This window comes from Somniosus microcephalus, chromosome 10, assembly GCF_052327205.1.
Source record: "Somniosus microcephalus isolate GS21.2 chromosome 10, FLI_Smic_1.0, whole genome shotgun sequence".
Taxonomy (NCBI): domain Eukaryota; kingdom Metazoa; phylum Chordata; class Chondrichthyes; order Squaliformes; family Somniosidae; genus Somniosus; species Somniosus microcephalus.
In genome coordinates, this window is record NC_140996.1 from 239,865,752 (window position 1) to 239,885,616 (window position 19,865).

The following is a 19,865-nucleotide window of genomic DNA, read 5'->3' on the forward strand; positions in this document are numbered from 1 at the left end:
ATGTGCCAAGTTCCTCCTTGAACACATTCTCATGTTCACTCAACACTTCTTGCAAAGTCAACTGTTTGCCCGCATTTATTTGATGTACTGCTCCCCAGTCTAATTTCAGTTCTTTTATCCAGCCCCGACCTAACAGGTTTGGTCCGGTACCCGATACTATAACTACAGGTAGCTGTTCCACTGTGTCCCTGTGTTGCACAGTTATATTAGCTGTACCTAATGTCGCTACTCGTTCACCTGTATATGTTTTAAGATGCAGGGAGCAAGGCTTTAACTCTGGAACTTTTGCACGGTTCCACAATTTTGAGTACTCTGCCTTGTTCATTATGGTCACGCTGCACCCTGTATCCACTTCAAAGTTCATCTTAGAATCATTTACTGTCAGTTGCAATGTGATAGGAGCCACTTTGGAATGTTCTCTAACATAGAAATATAGAAGATAGGAGCAGGAGTAGGCCATTTGGCCCTTCGAGCCTGCTCCGCCATTCAATGAGATCATGGCTGATCATTCAAATTCAGTACCCTGTCCCTGCCTTCTCTCCATATCCCTTGATCCCTTTAGCCTCAAGAAATATATCCAACTCTTTCTTGAATATATTTAATGAACTGGTCTCCACCGCCCTCTGTGGCAGATAATTCCACAGGTTCACCACTCTCTGGGTGAAGAAATTCCTCCTCATTTCAGTCCTAAATGGCTTACCCCTTATCCTTAGACTATGACCCCTGGTTCTGGACTCCCCGGCCATCAGAAACATCCTTCCTGCATCTAGTCTGTCCAGACCTGACAGAATTTTATAGGTTTCTATGAGATCCCCTCTCAATCTTCTAAACTCTAGTGAGTATAAGCCCAATCGACACAATCTCTCCTCATACGTCATTCCTGCCATCCCAGGTATCAGCCTGGTGAATCTTCGCTGCACTCCCTCCATGGCAAGAACGTCCTTCCTCAGGTAAGGTGACCAAAACTGCACACAATACTCAAGGTGCAGTCTCACCAAGGCCCTGTACAACTGTAGCAAGACATCCTTGTTCCTGTACTCGAACCCTCTTGCTACGAAGGCCAACATACCATTTGCTTTCTTAACCGCCTGCTGCACCTGTATGCTTACCTTCAGTGACTGGTGCACAATAACACCCAGGTCTCTTTGCACTTCCCCTTCTCCCAATCTATTGCCATTCAAATAATAATCTGCCTTCCTGTTTTTGCCACCAAAGTGGATAACCTCACATTTATCCACATTATAGTGCATTTGCCATGTTTCTGCCCAATCACCCAACCTGTCCAAATCGTACTGGAGTTTCACGACATCCTCCTCACAGCTTACCCTCCCACCCAGCTTTGTGTCGTTATGAACATGTCCTCTTCTTCCTCGGCTTCCCCGCTGATGTGGTGTGCTCCATGTTTATTCACTGCTCTCCCTTGGTTTTGCTGTCCTCCCCCTTTTGGTTTGTATTCCTCCACAGGTGGTTTCGCCCTGCAAGCTCGTTTTATGTGTCCTTGTTTCCCACACTTGTAGCACTTTTCCTCCAGAAACCGGCATTCACTCGCCAGGTGATCGCCCTTGCATCTATAACATGCCTTCACATGCTCATGTTGTGGTTTCTGACACATGTTCAACTTGTGCACAACAACCTGACCTGCAACTTGCGTAGCATTAGCCCTGTCTGAACCCTGTATTTCTTTTACATCTCGGTTCGCTGTCTCTATGGCTTGAGCAAGTTCCAATGCTTTTTCATAAGTAAGCCCAGTCTCGGATAATAATCTATGCTGCATTCGGTCATCCATAATTCCACAAACTAGCCTATCTTGCAGCATTTCCTTCAAGTTGTTCCCATAATTGCAATCTTGTGCTAATTTACGCAACACCACTACATAGTCCATTATGCTCTCTTCCTCTTTCCTGTTCCTTGAATTAAACTCGAACTGCTGTACCATCTCACTAGGCTTAGGGTTGACATGTTCTTTCAGCAAGGCCACTAATTCAACAAATGATTTGTCTCCAGGCTTTTCAGGACTGAGCAGATTCCTCATCAAACTATAGTTCTGGCTTCCCACTGAACTAAGCAGAATGGCTTTCCTTTTTCCGGCATCATTTATTTCATTTGCTTCGAAAAAATAACCCAACACTTCACAGTATTCTTCCCAGGTTTGTGCCTGAATATCAAAAGCGGAAACCGTTCCTACCGTGGCAGCCATGCTCTGTTCCAACTGGTAGCTAACTTCAGCTCGTGATTTTGTTGTTTAAACGTCCTGGCAGACTTCTCTTCTTTAATCAGGGTCCTTTTAGTTACCTCATCGCCTAATGTGATAAATCCATGCAGTGAGACAAGGACTCGAAGAGGCGATATCGTAGAATTAGTAGGAGTACTTTATTAACAGAGAAACAAATATCATGCCTGCATCCTGGCATATCACCTTTTCTGACCATGACGGGAAGCAAACCTCTGAACTTAACAGGAAGCAAACCTCTGACCAGAGCAGCAGCATTGGCTACAACACCAGCTGGTGGATAACCTTAATCATAACATCCCAGATTACTATATCGGGACAATGTAGAGGGAGATTTACTCTGTATCTAACCCGTGCTGCACCTGCCCTGGGCGTTTTTGATGGTTCAGTGCAGAGGGAGCTTTACTCTGTATCTAACCCATGCTGTTCCTGCCCTGGGAGTGTTTGATGGGACAGTGTAGAGGGTGCTTTACTCTGTATCTAACCCTGTGCTGTACCTGCCCTGGGAGTGTTTGATGGGACAGTGTAGAGGGTGCTTTACTCTGTATCTAACTCATGCTGTAACCGGGCTGGGAGTGTTTGTTGGGACAGTGTAGAGGGAGCTTTACTCTGTATCTAACCTGTGCTGTACCTGCCCAGGGACTGCTTGATGGGACAGTGTAGAGGGAGCTTTACTCTGTATCTAACCCGTGCTGTACCTGCCCAGGGAGTGTTTGATGGGACAGTGCAGAGGGAGCATTACTCTGCACCTAAGCTGTGCTATACCTGCCCAGGGAGTGTTTGATGGGACAGTGTAGAGGGAGCATTACTCTGTATCTAAGCTGTGCTATACCTGCCCGGGGAGTGTTTGATGGGGCTGTGTGGAGGGAGCTTTACTCTGTATCTAACTCATGCTGTAACTGCCCTGGGAGTGTTTGATGGGACAGTGTAGAGGGAGCTTTACTCTGTATCTAACCTGTGCTGAACCTGCCCAGAGAGTGTTTGATGGGACAGTGCAGAGGGAGCTTTACTCTGTATCTAACCCGTGCAGCACCTGCCCTGGGAGTGTTTGATGGGACAGTGCAGAGGGAGCTTTACTTTGTATCTAACCCGTGCTGTTCCTGCCCTGGGAGTGTTTGATGGGACAGTGTAGAGGGAGCTTTACTCTATATCTAACCCGTGCAGTACCAGCCCTGGGAGTGTTTGATGGGACAGTGTAGAGGGTGCTTTACTCTGTATCTAACTCATGCTGTAACTAGGCTGGGAGTGTTTGTTGGGACAGTGTAGAGGCAGCATTACTCTGTATCTTACCTGTGCTGTACCTGCCCAGGGAGTGCTTGATGGGATAGTGTATAGGGTGCTTTACTCTGTATCTAACCCGTGCTGTACATGCCCTGGGAGTGTTTGATGGTACAGTGTAGAGGGAGCTTTACTCTGTATCTAACCTGTGCTGTACCTGCCCAGGGAGTGTTTGATGGGACAGTGTAGAGGGAGCATTACTCTGTATCTAACCCGTACTGTACCTGCCCTGGGAGTGTTTGATGCGAACGTGTAGAGGGAGCTTTACTCTTTATGTAGCCCATACTGTACCTGCCCTGGGAGTGTTTCATGGGACAGTGTAGAGGGAGATTTACTCTGTATCTAACCCGTGCTGTACCTGCCCTGGTAGAGTTTGATGGGACAGTGTAGAGGGAGCTTTACTCTATATCTAACCCCCTGCTGTTCCTGCCCTGGGAGTGTTTGATGGGACAGTGTAGACGGAGCTTTACTCTGTATCTAGCCCGTGCTGTACCTGCCCTGGGAGTGTTTGATGGGACACTGTAGAAGGAGCTTTACTCTGTATCTAACCCGTGCTGTACCTGCCCTGGGAGAGTTTGATGGGACAGTGTAGGGGGAGCTTTACTCTGTATCTAACCCGTGCTGTACCTGCCCTGGGAGTGTTTGATGTGACAGTGTAGAGGGAGCTTTACTCTGTATCTAACCCGTGCTGTACCTGCCCTGGGAGTGTTTGATGGGACAGTGTAGGGGGAGCTTTACTCTGTATCTAACCCGTGCTGTACCTGCCCTGGGAGTGTTTGATGGGACAGTGTAGAGGGAGCTTTACTCTGTATCTAACTCGTGCTGTACCTGCCGTGGGTGTGTTTGATGGGACAGTGTATATTGGACTGTGCTCCTTTCACTGCTGAGCTGTTTAACGAGACAGTTTATTGAGTTAATGAGAATCAAATGTTTAAATGTTCGTGGAGCAGCTCCCATAGAATTGTTGTAATTTCTTGAAAGAGGGTCAGGTGATTGGTCAGGTGAAGGGGGATCAGGTGAAGGGGGATCAGGTGATTGGTCAGGTTAAGGGGGTTCAGGTGATAGGTCAGGTGAAGGGGATCAGGTGATTGGTCAGGAGAATGGGGATCAGGTGATTGGTCAGGTGAAGGGGAATCAGGTGATTGGTCAGGTGAAGGGGGATCAGGTGATTGGTCAGGTGAAGGGGGATCAGGTGATTGGTCAGGTGAAATGGGATCAGGTGATTGGTCAGGTGAAGGTGATCAGGTGAATGGTCAGGTGAAGGGGAGCAGGTGATTGGTCAGGTGAAGAGTGATCACGTGAATGGTCAGGTGAAGGGGAGCAGGTGATTGGTCAGGTGAAGGGGGTTCAGGTGATTGGTCAGGTGAAGGGGATCAGGTGATTGGTCAGGAGAATGGGGATCAGGTGATTGGTCAGGTGAAGGGGAATCAGGTGATTGGTCAGGTGAAGGGGGATCAGGTGATTGGTCAGGTGAAGGGGGATCAGGTGATTGGTCAGGTGAAAGGGGATCAGGTGATTGGTCAGGTGAAGGGGGATCAGGTGATTGGTCAGGTGAAATGGGATCAGGTGATTGGTCAGGTGAAGGTGATCAGGTGATTGGTCAGGTGAAGGGGATCAGGTGATTGGTCAGGAGAATGGGGATCAGGTGATTGGTCAGGTGAAGGGCGATCAGGTGATTGGTCAGGTGAAGGGGGATCAGGTGATTGGTCAGGTGAAAGGGGATCAGGTGATTGGTCAGGTGAAGGGGGATCAGGTGATTGGTCAGGTGAAGGGAGATCAGGTGATTGGTCAGGTGAAATGGGATCAGGTGATTGGTCAGGTGAAGGGGGATCAGGTGATTGGTCAGGTGAAGAGTGATCACGTGATTGGTCAGGTGAAGGGGAGCAGGTGATTGGTCAGGTGAAGGGGGATCAGGTGATTGGTCAGGTGAAGGGGATCAGGTGATTGGTCAGGAGAATGGGGATCAGGTGATTGGTCAGGTGAAGGGGAATCAGGTGATTGGTCAGGTGAAGGGGATCAGGTGATTGGTCATGTGAATGGGGATCAGGTGAAGGGGGATCAGGTGATTGGTCAGGTGAAGAGTGATCACGTGATTGGTCAGGTGAAGGGGAGCAGGTGATTGGTCAGGTGAAGGGGGATCAGGTGATTGGTCAGGTGAAGGGGGATCAGGTGATTGGTCAGGTGAAAGGGGATCAGGTGATTGGTCAGGTGAAGGGGGATCAGGTGATTGGTCAGGTGAAATGGGATCAGGTGATTGGTCAGGTGAAGGGGGATCAGGTGATTGGTCAGGTGAAGGGGAATCAGGTGATTGGTCAGGTGAAGGGGGAGCAGGTGAAGGGGGATCAGGTGATTGGTCAGGTGAAAAGGGATCAGGTGATTGGTCAGGTGAAGGGGATCAGGTGATTGGTCAGGTGAAGGGGAATCAGGTGATTGGTCAGGTGAAGGGGGATCAGGTGATTGGTCAGGTGAAGGGGGATCAGGTGATTGGTCAGGTGAAAGAGGATCAGGTGATTGGTCAGGTGTAGGGGGATCAGGTGATTGGTCAGGTGAAGGGGAATCAGGTGATTGGTCAGGTGAAGGGGGATCAGGTGATTGGTCAGGTGAAAGGGGATCAGGTGTTTGGTCAGGTGAAGGGGGATCAGGTGATTGGTCAGGTGAAGGGGGATCAGGTGATTGGTCAGGTGAAGGGGGATCAGGTGATTGGTCAGGTGAAAGGGGATCAGGTGATTGGTCAGGTGAAGGGGGATGAGGTGATTGGTCAGGTGAAAGGGGATCAGGTGATTGGTCAGGTGAAAGGGGGATCAGGGTACAGAGATCGGTGTAAAATCCCAGCTCCTGTTCTACAGCTGGTGCCGCCTGTTCCGTGTGTGAATGAGCATCCAGCACGATCAGGATCAGAAAGATGGCAGAATCCTGTCAATCCCGCTGATCAATTCCTTCTCCGGGGCACCAAAGATCCCCCGAGGGATTCTCCTCCATGATCCCACCCCACAGAACTCCGCTGTCCAACAGAGATTTCCATCCCCTCGCGTCGGTCCGCCTCAATCCGTGGGTGTTGTGTCCGTGTGTTAATAGAGACACTGAAGGCAGGAGTTGGTTTCACAGGTGTTTACTGAACAAAGTCTGGAGGTCAACTAACTGATACAACACAATATACAGGCTTATATAGCCCGAGTGGCCATTACCGGCATTACAGTACACAGGGGGCTCTTAAAGGCACATACACTACAATTCCTCCCCTTTTAGCCAACCAGTACATAATATTTTAAGTAATCATTAATTACATGTTACACGAACAATAATCTACACATTGCTGCAGTTAATCAATTATAAGTCAGTCTCTCTGGAGGCTTCCTGACTCGGTCCGGATAACGCCTCGGTGGTGTAGTAGTTTCTGGTGGTGTAGTAGGTTCTTTTGGCAAGGCTGATTCGGCTTGAATGCCAGTGTCAGGTTCATCGGGTTCCAGTATCACCGGATCGGAGGTAGATACTATGGGTATCTCTACTTCATCATTAGGCGTATAGAGTTGTGGTGTAGGTTGTCCCTTTACGGATGACTCTATGATTTGGTCAGCATGGCGCCTTATTATGCTTTCTCCAATGTCCACGGTATACATCAGCGGTCCTAGTCGTGTGCAGATAGTTCCAGGCTGCCATTTCTCGGTACGGTAGTCCCGGGCCAAAACTTGTTGACCTATCTGGAAGGTTCTAGTTGGCCTTTCATTCATGCCTTGAAATTGCCGGTTCTCCACGTCCCTTCTGATGTTTGGCTTGATCAAATCCAGCCGGCATCTTAGTCTTCTATTGAAGAACATCATGGCGGGAGTTTGGTTTGTAACCATATGTGTTGCATTCCTGTATGCAAACAAGAAGTTATCCACCTTATGCTGAAGTTTTATGTCTTCATTACCTATGGCCTTTATGGCCTTCTTGAAGGTCTGGACAAACCTTTCAGCCAATCCATTGGTGGCGGGATGGTATGGGGCGGGCGTGTAGTGCTTAACCCCATTGTTTTTTAAGAACTTCCTGAATTCTTCGGACACAAATTGCGGTCCATTATCAGAACAGATCTGTTCAGGCAGCCCATTCCTGGCAAATATGGTCCTTAATACTGTGATGGTTTTTTCCGTGGTGGTGGAGGACATCTTTATTACCTCTGGCCACTTGGAGTGTGCATCAACCGCGATTAAGAACATTGAGTCCATAAATGGACCAGCAAAGTCGATGTGTACCCTTTACCATGGAGATGAGGGCCACTCCCATGGATGTAGAGGGGCTTGTGGTGGAGCGTTTTGGACCTTCTGGCATCCTAGGCAGCTCTTGGTCATTTCTTCGATGTCTCCATCGATACCTGGCCACCATACAAACGCCCTGGCTAGGTTCTTCATTTTCACTCCACCCAGATGCCCCTCGTGAAGCTCCTTTAGAACTTTATCCTGGAGTTTGGGTGGAATCACCACTCTGGATCCACACATCAAGGTTCCTCGGCACACTGACAGCTGTTCTCTTCTTTGCGAGAATGCTGGCAACAGTGGTTTGCCATGTGCTGGCCATCCCTTCACTGTTAAATCGTAGACTCATGAGAGAGTCGGGTCATTTCTAGTTTCCCTTTCAATGGCAGAATTTGTTACTGGTAGACATTCGACTATGGTAGAGTGGAAAATCTCCACTGGGTCTACGGTACGTGCCTCTTCTACCGTTGGCAACGGTAGGCGCGATAAACCGTCAGCATTCCCATGCTGTTTTGATCCTTTGTATTCTATGTTATATTGGTGTGCCCCTAGAAAAAGGGACCACCTCTGTAGCCTTTGCGCTGTCATAATGGGAACACCCTTTTTAGGGTTGAATATGGAGATGAGGGGTTGATGGTCAGTCAACAAGGTAAATTTTTATCCGTGTAGGTAATGGTTGAATTTCTTCACTCCCCATACCAGGCTGAGTGCTTCCCTGTTGATTTGGGCATAGTTACGCTCAGCTGAGTTCAATGAGCGTGACGCAAAAGCTATCGGCCGTTCTGAGCCATCAGGGAATCTATGCGATAATACCGCTCCTACGCCGTAAGGGGATGCATCGCACGCCAGTCTGATTGGCAGTGATGGATTGTAATGAGCCAAAACTTCTTTGGACGTGATTAAGTCTTTGCATTTATGGAAGGCACGTTTACAGTCTTCGCTCCATTTCCAAATTACTCCTGTTTGCAGCAGTTCATTAAGAGGGTGCAGAAGAGTTGATAAGTTCGGTAAAAATTTATGATAGTAATTTATTAATCCGAGGAATGACCTTAATTGTGAAACATTTTCAGGTGCTGGGGCTTTTATGACCGCTTCAATTTTTTCAGGTGACTTATGCAACCCTTCCTTATTAATTATGTAGCCACAATATGATATTTGATTCTGGAAAAATTCGCACTTGGGGTGATTTGCTCGTAGGCCCCGTTCTCTCAGCCTAGTGAGCACCTGCTCCAAATTGGTAAGGTGCTCGTTGTCGTTTTCTCCTGTTACAAGGATGTCGTCTAGGTAGCATTGAGTCCCCGGAATCCCTTGGAGGACTTGCTCCATAGCTCTTTGCCAGATAGCTGGAGCGGATGCTACTCCGAAAACCAGTCGACTGTACTGGTACAGGCCTTTGTGTGTATTTATCGTGAGGTACTTTTTAGAGGCCTCTTCAACCTCCATCTGTAGATATGCCTGTGCCAAGTCAATTTTGGTGAAACGTTTCCCTCCGGATAGTGAGGCGAAAATATCTTCTATCCTCGGAAGAGGATACTGTACCATGTGAAGGACCGGGTTTACAGTCACCTTGAAGTCTCCACAGATGCGAATTTTTCTCTGTTCTTCAGATTTATCATTATTCAACGTTTTCTTCATGACCGGGACGATAGGTGTTGCCCACTCGCTCCAATCTATTTTGGATAATACGCCTGCCTTTTCCAAATTCTCCAGCTCTGCCTCGACTGCTGGACGAATTGCGTATGGCACCGGTCTTGCCTTAAAAAACTTGGGAATTGCCGCATCTTCCACTTTTATTGAGGCGGTGATGCCTTTCAAGGTTCCTAGTTTCTCTTGAAACACTTCCTTGGCGTTGGCCAAGATGTCTTTTAATCGTTCAGGTATGACGTCATCATCATTTTTTTCCTTACTGGTCACCGTCAGTGCCTGAATGGAGTGCCAGTCTAAACGTATTTTCCTGATCCATTCACGTCCCAACAGCGGTGGACCACCATCTTGTAGAACGTATAAATACAACTTCTGTATTTCCTTGCCGTTGTATACAACAGGCACCCTTATTTTTCCTTTGGGGTATACTTTCTGTCCCGTATATGTTTTCAAGGTAATGGATGTGTCTTTTAAAGGTATATGCGGAAATAGCCGCTCGTAATCCCGTCGATTTATGACGGTCAGAGCTGATCCTGTATCTAGCTCCATTTTAACTGGGGACCCTGCTATCGTGAGGGTAACCCAAATGGTCTGGTAATCTTCTTTGGCAATTACATTATGTAATTTGAGACAGCTTAGTCTCTTGTTTTCGGAGTCGCTATCGCTCTTCTGGTCTTCGGAGCTACTGTCCGTCATCATTTGTACCTTTCTGTACTTTTCTTTATTGATTTTTTTTTCCTGTCCGTGGATTTTTTTTGTCCAGATCGGCATACCCGTGCAATGTGTCCAATCTTTCCGCATTGCCTGCATGCTTTGTCCTTGAACCAGCAGTCCCGCTGGTCATGGGTGAATCTGCCGCAGCAATTACATCTCTCGAAACCCTGTGTCATTTCATGGGTGCCGAAGTCCTGTGTCTTTTGTTGTATCTCTGCAGCTCCTCTTGCGGCTGCTTCATATGATACAGCCATACTGAAAGCCTTGTCCAGTGTCAAATCTTTCTCAGAAAGCAGCCTTTTCTGTGTTCCTTCACTTAGGAGACCGCAGACGAATTTGTCTCGAAGATAATCTGCTAGTCCTGCCCCGAATTGGCAGTGCTTTGATAGCTTTCTTAATTCGGTGAGGTAATCAGTGTTACTTTCATTCTTGTGTTGATTCCTCTTGAAGAATTTGAATCGTTCCGTTATCAGCAGCGGTGTTGGGTTTAAGTGCTCCTGTAGGGTATCAACAATTTCCTTAAAATTCTTGTCCTTTGGTTTGGCTGGAGTGATTAAGTTTCGTAACAGCCCGTATGTCTTTGCGCCCATTAGATTTAGAAGTACTGACGCTTTTTTATCATTTTCTATTCCATTTGCGGTGCAATATACCTCCACTCTTTCCACATATGTGGTCCAATCCTCTATCTCGTTATCAAAAGCATCAATATTGCCAGCCTTAGGCATCCTGGAAAAAAATGGCGCTTCCGCGCTTTCCTTTCTTTCCTGCAGAAAAGATATGGCGCTTCCCGCGCTTCCCTGCTGCTGCTGCCGATGACAACGCTGTTTTCCGCGGTTTTTAAAAAAAATTTATTTACAGGTGGAGACTCGTTCCCGCCGGACTCTCTCTGCTAGGTCTGAACGCTGACCTGCTTGCAGCGCCGGCCGTCTCCCGAGTGCTCCCTCCCCGTCTGTTACTGCTTGCCTCCACCTTCGCTGCTTGGCCTCGCTGCAGAGCCAGCCGATGGAGCCCCAGCCCGCCGCCCAGGAAGGATTATTGTAGTACCTGCCACCAGCTCGGCTAGCTGGTGAAACCACAGCTTTTTCTTTTTCTTTGGACGTCTGAGGAATCGATGTCCTTGAGGTGCTGCCGAATTGCAGGTAAGTCCGTTTCCAATTCGTCGCCACTGTTGTGTCCGTGTGTTAATGGAGACACTGAAGGCAGGAGTTGGTTTCACAGGTGTTTACTGAACAAAGTGTGGAGGTCAACTAACTGATACAGCACAATATACAGGCTTATATAGCCCGAGTGGCCATTACCGGCATTACAGTACACAGGGGGCTCTTAAAGGCACATACACCACAGTGGGAGCCGGACTCAGTCCAGCAGCTGACCAGTAACTGACCAGCAACTGACCACTAGTTTTTCCTTATTTGTTCTGTGGATTTGTTTGACTCGGGTAAGGCTGAATTTAACGGCCATCCCGATATAACTGAGTGGCTCACTAGGCCCCTTTAGAGGGCAGTGACTGGAGTCACGTGTAGGCCCAGACCAGCTACAGGCGGCAGGTGAAGGACATCAGTGGCCCAGGTACGTTTATAATCATCATTTCTTTCAGGTTTACCAGTTTGAGGAGAGTTGAACACGCAGCCTGCGAGTCCCTGTCGTCCTCTGGCCTCACTGGTCAGTCAGTGGACAGACAGGGTTTGGGAGAAAGTCCCACCAGACATGGTGAAAATTGAACTAAATATGAAATAATACAGCGAGGAGGTTCAAATAGCCGAGCTGAAGCAGCATTGCCCACACCCGCCACCTCTTCCACCTAGAAGGACAAGGGCAGCAGGCGCATGGGAACACCACCACCTCCAAGTTCCCCTCCAAGTCACTCACCATCCTGACTTGGAAATATATCGGCCGATCCTTCATCGTCGCTGGGTCAAAATCCTGGAACTCCCTCCCTAACAGCACTGTGGGAGCACCTTCACCACACGGACTGCAGCGGTTCAAGAAGGCGGCTCACCACCACCTTCTCGAGGGCAACTAGGGATGGGCAATAAATGCTGGCCTTGCCAGCGACGCCCACATCCCGGGAGCAAATAATAAAAAAAGAAGGCAGCCCTTGAAGCCCCTAAAAGGGCAGGCACAATCCCAAGAGGTGACATGAGATGAGCCTTACTGTTCCATGGCATTCCTGGGGAAATCCTGCTAGATCCGCTTCAATCAGAGACTATTGCCTGTATCCCCTCCATCGAAGGGCTGCTTTCTGAGCCAGCCTCGGTGTGAACAATCAAAACAGCTGCTCACATCCACAAGATTTCTGGAGACACGATTAGATTTTTTGTTACAACATGCTTCCGAATGTTGGATTAACTGCAAGGATGTGGGACGTTTTCCGCTCCAGGCACACAAAGCCCCGCAGGGGAGAGACTGAAGTCAGGAAAGGACCATTGATTTCCCAGACCAGGCTGACGGCAGGCTGCCCGAGTGGTGTGAGGCTGCTGCCCTCATGTGGATGGTCAGGGTGGTGCAAGCTCAGGTATCCCACTAAAGATAAAGGAAAAGTGCCATATAATAGGCTCACCAGCACCACCCATGGAATAAAAGGGAGAGTGGCAGCATGGATACGGAATTGGATCCGTGACAGGAGACAGGGAGTAGTGGTGAACGGTTGTTTATCGGACTGGAGGAAGGTACACAGTGGTGTTCCCCAGGGGTCGGTTCTGGGACCACTGCTTTTCTTAATATATATTAATGACTTGAACTTGGGTGTACAGGACACAATTTCAAAATCTGCGGATGACACAAAACTTGGAAGTATAGTGAAGAGTGAGCAGGATAGTGATAGATTTCAAGAAGACATAGACAGGCTGGTGAAATGGGCGGACACGTGGCAGATGAAATTTAACACAGAAAAGTGTAAAGTGATACATGTTGGTAGGAAGAATGAGGAGAGTCAATATAAACTAAATGGTACAACCCTAAAGGGGGTGCACGAACTGAGCGACCTGGGGGTATATGTGCACAAATCGTTGAAGGTGGCAGGGCAGGTTGAGAAAGTGGTTAAAAAAGCACACAGTGTGGCGGAGCCACCAAAGGACTCAGAGCAGTTGTACATAATTCCTTTAACAGCAATGTAGTTACTGTCTGTGCCTGTACCTTTAATGACACTGTTTGACTGTACAATGTCTAGTTACCTTTACAGCGCGGTTTCAACGTGATGACATCATGCCGTTAGTCACGTGATGCCCCAATGGCGGGAAGAACGTGATGACATCATGATGTCAGTCTTCTGACCAGGGGATCAGTCTTCGTGGAGCCCTCAAGGAGAGTAGACCTGTTATTGATGTGTTCTAGCAGTTTCCAGTTTAAACTCGTTTGGTTTCATTAAAGTTCATTATTTTAATTGCCTGACTCGAACTCAGTCTTTTTGATAGGAACCTCCGTTCCTACATTGGTGACCCCGACTTCTACGAACGATTTTTGTGGAAGATTCGACATGGACACGAACGCCGTCACGCTGAAACTGCCACAGTTCTGGGAGCAACAACCAGATGCCTGGTTCATCCAGGCTGAAGCCCAGTTCGCCATTCGGAACATCGTCGCGGATCAGACCCGTTATTATTACGTGGTCTCCGCACTCGACAGCGCAACTGCATCACGGATCATCAGCCTCATCGGTAGTCCTCCTACTGACAGCAAGTATGATGCAATTAAGGCGCGGTTGCTTCAGGTTTTCGGGCTATTAAAGTCGGAGCGCGCTCACCGGCTCATCGCGCTGCCTGGCCTCGGGGACTCCAAACCGTCCGAGCTCATGAGCCAAATGCTCACGCTCTTGGGTGCTGAACCGGAATGTATCCTCTTCCGGGAGCTTTTCCTCTATCAACTGCCTGAACAGGTTCAGGCTGTCCTAGCCAGATCCGACATTACAGACTGCGCCAAGCTTGCGGCCGAAGCCGATAAGATTTTCACGGTTACCCAGCAGTGCTGCGCGGCCACGAGGCACCCACCCCCCATAGATACGGCCCCGGTTTAGAGTCATAGAGTCATAGAGTAATACAGCACGGATAGAGGCCCTTCGGCCCATCGTGTCCGCGCCGGCCATCAAGCCCTGTCTAATCTAATCCCATATTCCAGCATTTGGTCCGTAGCCTTGTATGCTATGGCATTTCAAGTGCTCATCCAAATGCTTCTTAAATGTTGTGAGGGTTTCTGCCTCCACAACCCTTTCAGGCAGTGAGTTCCAGACTCCAACTACCCTCTGGGTGAAAAAGTTCTTTCTCAAATCCCCTCTAAACCTCCCGCCCTTTACCTTGAATCTATGCCCCCTAGTTATTGACCCCTCTACTAAGGGAAAAAGCTCCTCAGCATCCATCCTATCTATGCCCCTCATAATTTTGTACACCTCAATCATGTCCCCCCTCAGCCTCCTCTGCTCCAAGGAAAACAAACCCAATCTGCCCAGTCTCTCTCCATAGCTGAAGCGCTCCAGCCCTGGTAACATCCTGGTGAACCTCCTCTGCACCCTCTCTAACGCGATCACATCCTTCCTGTAGTGTGGCGACCAGAACTGCACACAGTATTCCAGCTGTGGCCTAACCAGTGTTTTATACAGCTCCATCATAACCTCCTTGCTCTTATATTCAATGCCTCGGCTAATGAAGGCAAGTATCCCATATGCCTTTTTTACCACCTTATCCACCTGTTCCGCCGCCTTCAGGGATCTGTGTACTTGCACACCCAGGTCCCTCTGACCCTCCGTCTTGCCTAGGGTCTTTCCATTCATTGTGTATTCCCTTGCCTTGTTAGTCCCCCCAAAGTGCATCACCTCGCACTTTTCCAGGTTAAATTCCATTTGCCACTGTTCCGCCCATCTGACCAACCCATCTATATCGTCCTGCAGACTAAGGCTACCCTCCTCGCTATTTACCACCCTACCAATTTTTGTATCATCCGCGAACTTACTGATCATACCTTTTACATTCATATCCAAGTCATTAATGTAGACCACAAACAGCAAGGGACCCAGCACCGATCCCTGTGGTACCCCACTGGCCACAGGCTTCCAGTCACAAAAACAACCTGCGACCATCACCCTCTGCCTTCTGCCACTAAGCCAGTTTTGTATCCAATGTGCCAAGGCACCCTGGATTCCATGGGCTCTTACCTTCTTGGCCAGTCTCCTGTGCGGGACTTTATCGAAGGCCTTACTGAAATCCATGTATACCACATCCACTGCGTTACCCTCATCCACACACCTAGTCACCCCCTCAAAAAATTCAATCAAATTAGTCAGACATGATCGTCCCTTGACAAAGCCATGTTGACTATCCCTGATTAATCCTTGCCTCTCCAAGTGGAGACAAATTTTGTCCCTCAGAATTTTTTCCAATAATTTTCCTACCACTGATGTTAGGCTCACTGGCCTGTAGTTCCCCGGTTTTTCCCTACTACCCTTCTTGAATAATGGTACTACATTAGCGGTTCTCCAGTCCTCTGGCACATCCCCTGTGGCCAGAGAGGTCCTGAATATATGTGTTAGAGCCCCCACAATCTCTTCCTTTGCCTCACACAGCAGCCTGGGATACATTTCATCCGGGCCTGGGGATTTATCCATTTTTTGGCCAGCTAAAACCGGCAATACCTCCTCCCTCTCGATGTTAATATGTTCGAGCATATCACAGTCCCCCCGCCCTATTTCTATGTCTACATCGTCCTTCTCCATAGTGAAGACAGATGCAAAAAATTCATTTAGAACCCCTCCTACATCTTCCGGCTCCACACACAGTGCCACTTTTGTCCCTAATGGGCCCTATTTTTTCCCTGGTTATCCTCTTACCCTTAATATACTTATAAAACATCTTTGGATTTTCCTTTATTTTGCTCGCCAGTGTTATTTCATGGCCCCTCCTTGATCTCCTAATTTCTTTTTTAAGTATCCCCCTGCACTTTTTGTACTCCTCTAGGGCTTCCTCCGTCTTTAGCCTTTTGTATCTACCAAAAGCCCTCCTTTTTTTCCTAATCCATTCTCGTATATCCCCTGACATCCAAGGTTCCCTGTGGTTTTTGGAACCACTCTTGACCTTTATGGGAACATGTTGCCATTGTATGATCTCAATCTCCCTTCTGAAAGCCTCCCATTGCTCCGATGCGGATATTCCTACAAGTAGCTGATCCCAGTCCATTTTGGCCAGATCCTGCCTTATCCTATTAAAATCGGCCTTCCCCCAATTTAGAACCTTTATTTCCAGCCCATCCCTGTCCTTTTCCATGACCACCTTAAATCTTACCATATTATGGTCACTATCACCAAAGTGCTCACCTACTAGCACTTTTTCCACTTGGCCGGCCACATTCCCTAGAATTAGGTCCAGTACCGCCCCCTCTCTTGTAGGACTTTCTACATGCTGGCTCAAAAAGCTCTCCTGGATGCACTTTAAGAATTCTACACCCTCTGAGCCTTTCACACTCTGACTATCCCAATTAATATTGGGGAAGTTGAAATCCCCCATTATTATTACCCTATTATTTGCACATTTCTCTGAGATTTGCCTACATATCTGTTCCTTTATCTCCCCCTGACTGTTTGGAGGCCTATAGTACACTCCCAGCAAAGTGCTTGCCCCCTTCTTGTTTTTAAGCTCCACCCATATGGCCTCATTAGAGGAACCTGCTAATATATCATCCCTCCTTACTGCAGTAATTGGCTCCTTAATTAATATTGCGACACCCCCTCCTCTTATACCTCCCCCTCTGTCTCGCCTGAAGATTCTGTACCCCGGAATATTGAGCTGCCAGTCTTGCCCCTCCCTCAACCATGTCTCCGTGATAGCAACAATATCATACTCCCATGTGTTTATCAACACCTTCAGTTCGTCCACCTTATTTGCAAGACTCCTTGCATTAAAATAGATGCCATCCAGCCTTGCCCTTATATATTTGCCCTGTCTACCAAGCTGACTTGTTTTTTTCTCTATAATTGGCAGCACATCACCCCCTATTTCAGCTCCCCTCTGTATCCCATCCCCCTGCCAAGTTAGTTTAAACCCCCCAGAACAGTGCTAGCAAACCTCCCCGCAAGGATATTTGTCCCGCTCTGGTTCAGGTGCAACCCGTCCGACTTGTACAAGTCCCACCTTTCCCAGAAGCAGGCCCAGTGATCCAGGAAAGTAAAACCCTCCCCCCTACACCAACTCTTTAGCCACGCATTCATCTGCACTATCCTCCCATTCCTATACTTACTAGCACGTGGCACTGGGAGTAATCCAGAGATTACAACCTTCGAGGTCCTGCTCTTTAATCTGTTACCTAGCTCCCTAAATTCTCGATGCAGGACCTCATCCCCCTTCCTTCCTATGTCGTTGGTCCCAATGTGGACCACGACCTCTGCCTGCTCACCCTCCCCCTTAAGAATGCCCTGTAGCCGCTCAGTGACATCCCAGACCCTGGCCCCAGGGAGGCAACAAACCATCCTGGAGTCACGTTTGTGGCCACAGAAACGCCTATCTGTTCCCCTTACGATAGAATCCCCTACCACTATTGCTCTCCCACTCTTTTTCCTCCCTTTCTGAGCAGCAGAAGCGTCCCTGGTGCCAGGAAGCTGGCTGCTGCTGCCTTCCCCTGGTGAGTCATCCCCCTCAACAGTATCCAATTTGGTATACTTGTTTGAAAGGGGGATGTCCGCAGGGGTTCCCTGCACTTCCTGCCTGCCTCTGTTGCTCCGCCTGATGGTCACCCCCTGTGCAGCCCTACCCTGAGGCGTGAACAACTCACTAAACGTGCTATCCACGACCCTCTCAGCATCGCGCATGCTCCAAAACTCATCCACCCACAGCTCGAGCGCCGCAATGCGGTCTACAAGTAGCTGCAGCTGGATGCATTTCCCGCACACATGGTCGTCAGGGACACTGGCAGCGTCCCTGATTTCCCACATGGAGCAAGAGGAGCAGAACACGGGTCTGAACTCTCCTGCCATGACTTACCCCTTTAATTAATTAAAACATTTATTCAATACCCTACAGCGGGCTGGTGCTCCTACCACACCTGTTTTGGCGCGAAAGCAGGATGCTGCAGTGCCCCCTGCAGTTTTTCACCCAAAAAAAAAAACAAGAAGGCGCAGGCGGCATCCCTGGCGACGGATGACCAAGTCTAACGGGCGTTCCGCGGTGGCGATGGCCGTCGGTTCTACGGGGAAACTCCTCTATATCACTGATTCCCTCTCGGGCCGCCGTTTCCTTTGTGACACCGGGGCGCAGTGTAGCATTCTACCTGCGTCGAAGCTCGACATGCAGACTGGGAGCCTCGGTTTTTCCCTCATAGCAGCTAATGGCGCAGCTATTCGAACGTTCCGAAAGCGACGGGTCGAAGTCTGTTTCGGCGGTCAGCGCTTCTTTTGGGAATTCGTCATGGCCACAGTCTCACAGGCTATCCTAGGGGCAGATTTTCTGTGTGTCAACAGCCTACTAGTCGATGTCCAGCACCGCCGGCTGATCAACGCGGCCACCTTCCACTTGATTCCGTGCTTTCACGGTACCTCCGTGGCGCGTTCCATTGCCTGTGCTTTCCCTCCTACAGATGACTTCACACGGCTGCTCGGGGAGTTTCCGGAGCTGACAAGGCCCACCTTCTCCTCTTCGGCGACGAAACATGGTGTTGAACATCACATCACCACTACTGGCTCCCCGGTTTATGCGCGGGCTAGAAGGCTCGAACCCGGCAAGCTCGCAGCGGCGAAGGCGGAGTTCGCCACAATGGAGCGGCTCGGCATCATTAGGTGATCAAACAGTCCCTGGTCCTCGCCTCTCCACATCGTGCCGACACCAGGCGGCGGTTGGCAGCCATGCGGTGACTACCGACGCCTCAATGACGCCACCACTCCCGATCGGTACCCGATCCCGCATATCCAGGACTTCTCGGCCCACTTGGCGGGAAATACTATCTTCTCTAAAGTCGACCTCATCCGTGGATATCACCAGGTTCCAGTGCACCCACAAGACGTCCCGAAAACCGCGGTCATCACCCCTTTTGGCCTCTTTGAGTTCCTGCGAATGCCGTTTGGCTTAAAGAACGCAACACAGGCGTTCCAGCGTTTAATGGACCCTGTTCTTCGAGACCTGCATTTCATTTTCGTCTATCTTGACGACATTCTCATCGCCAGTGCCAGCAAGGAGGAGCACATCTCCCATTTGCGTTCCCTCTTTACGCGCCTCAGCCAACACGGTTTAATCAACAACCCGGCCAAGTGCCAGTTCGGCCTGCAACAGATCGATTTCCTGGGACATCGCATAACATCAGACGGCGCCGTCCCTTTGTCGATGAAGGTTGAGGCGGTTACTTCTTTCCCGCGGCCGTCGACAGTCAGGGCCTTGCAGGAGTTCCTGGGGATGATCAACTTCTACCACCGTTTCGTCCCCAAGGCGGCTCAACTCATGCAACCTTTGTTCGGGGCCCTCAAGGGCAAGTCCGGTAAAGATCCAATCAGCTGGACAGCTAAAATGGTCCAGGCATTCAGCGACACCAAGAACGCTTTGGCCAACACAACCATGCTGGCGCACCCACTTCCAGGTGCTACTATCGCCCTTACCACCGACGCGTCAGACTACGCCATCGGTGCAGTGCAAGAGCAGTGGGTCAACGGCACGTGGCAACCGCTGGCGTTTTTCAGCCATCAATTATGAAAGAATGAAAAAAAGTACAGCACCTTCGATAGGGAGCTACTGGCCCTTTTCCTCGCCATTCGCCATTTCCGGTTTTTATTGGAGGGGCGCCCCTTCACGGCTTTTGCCAACCAC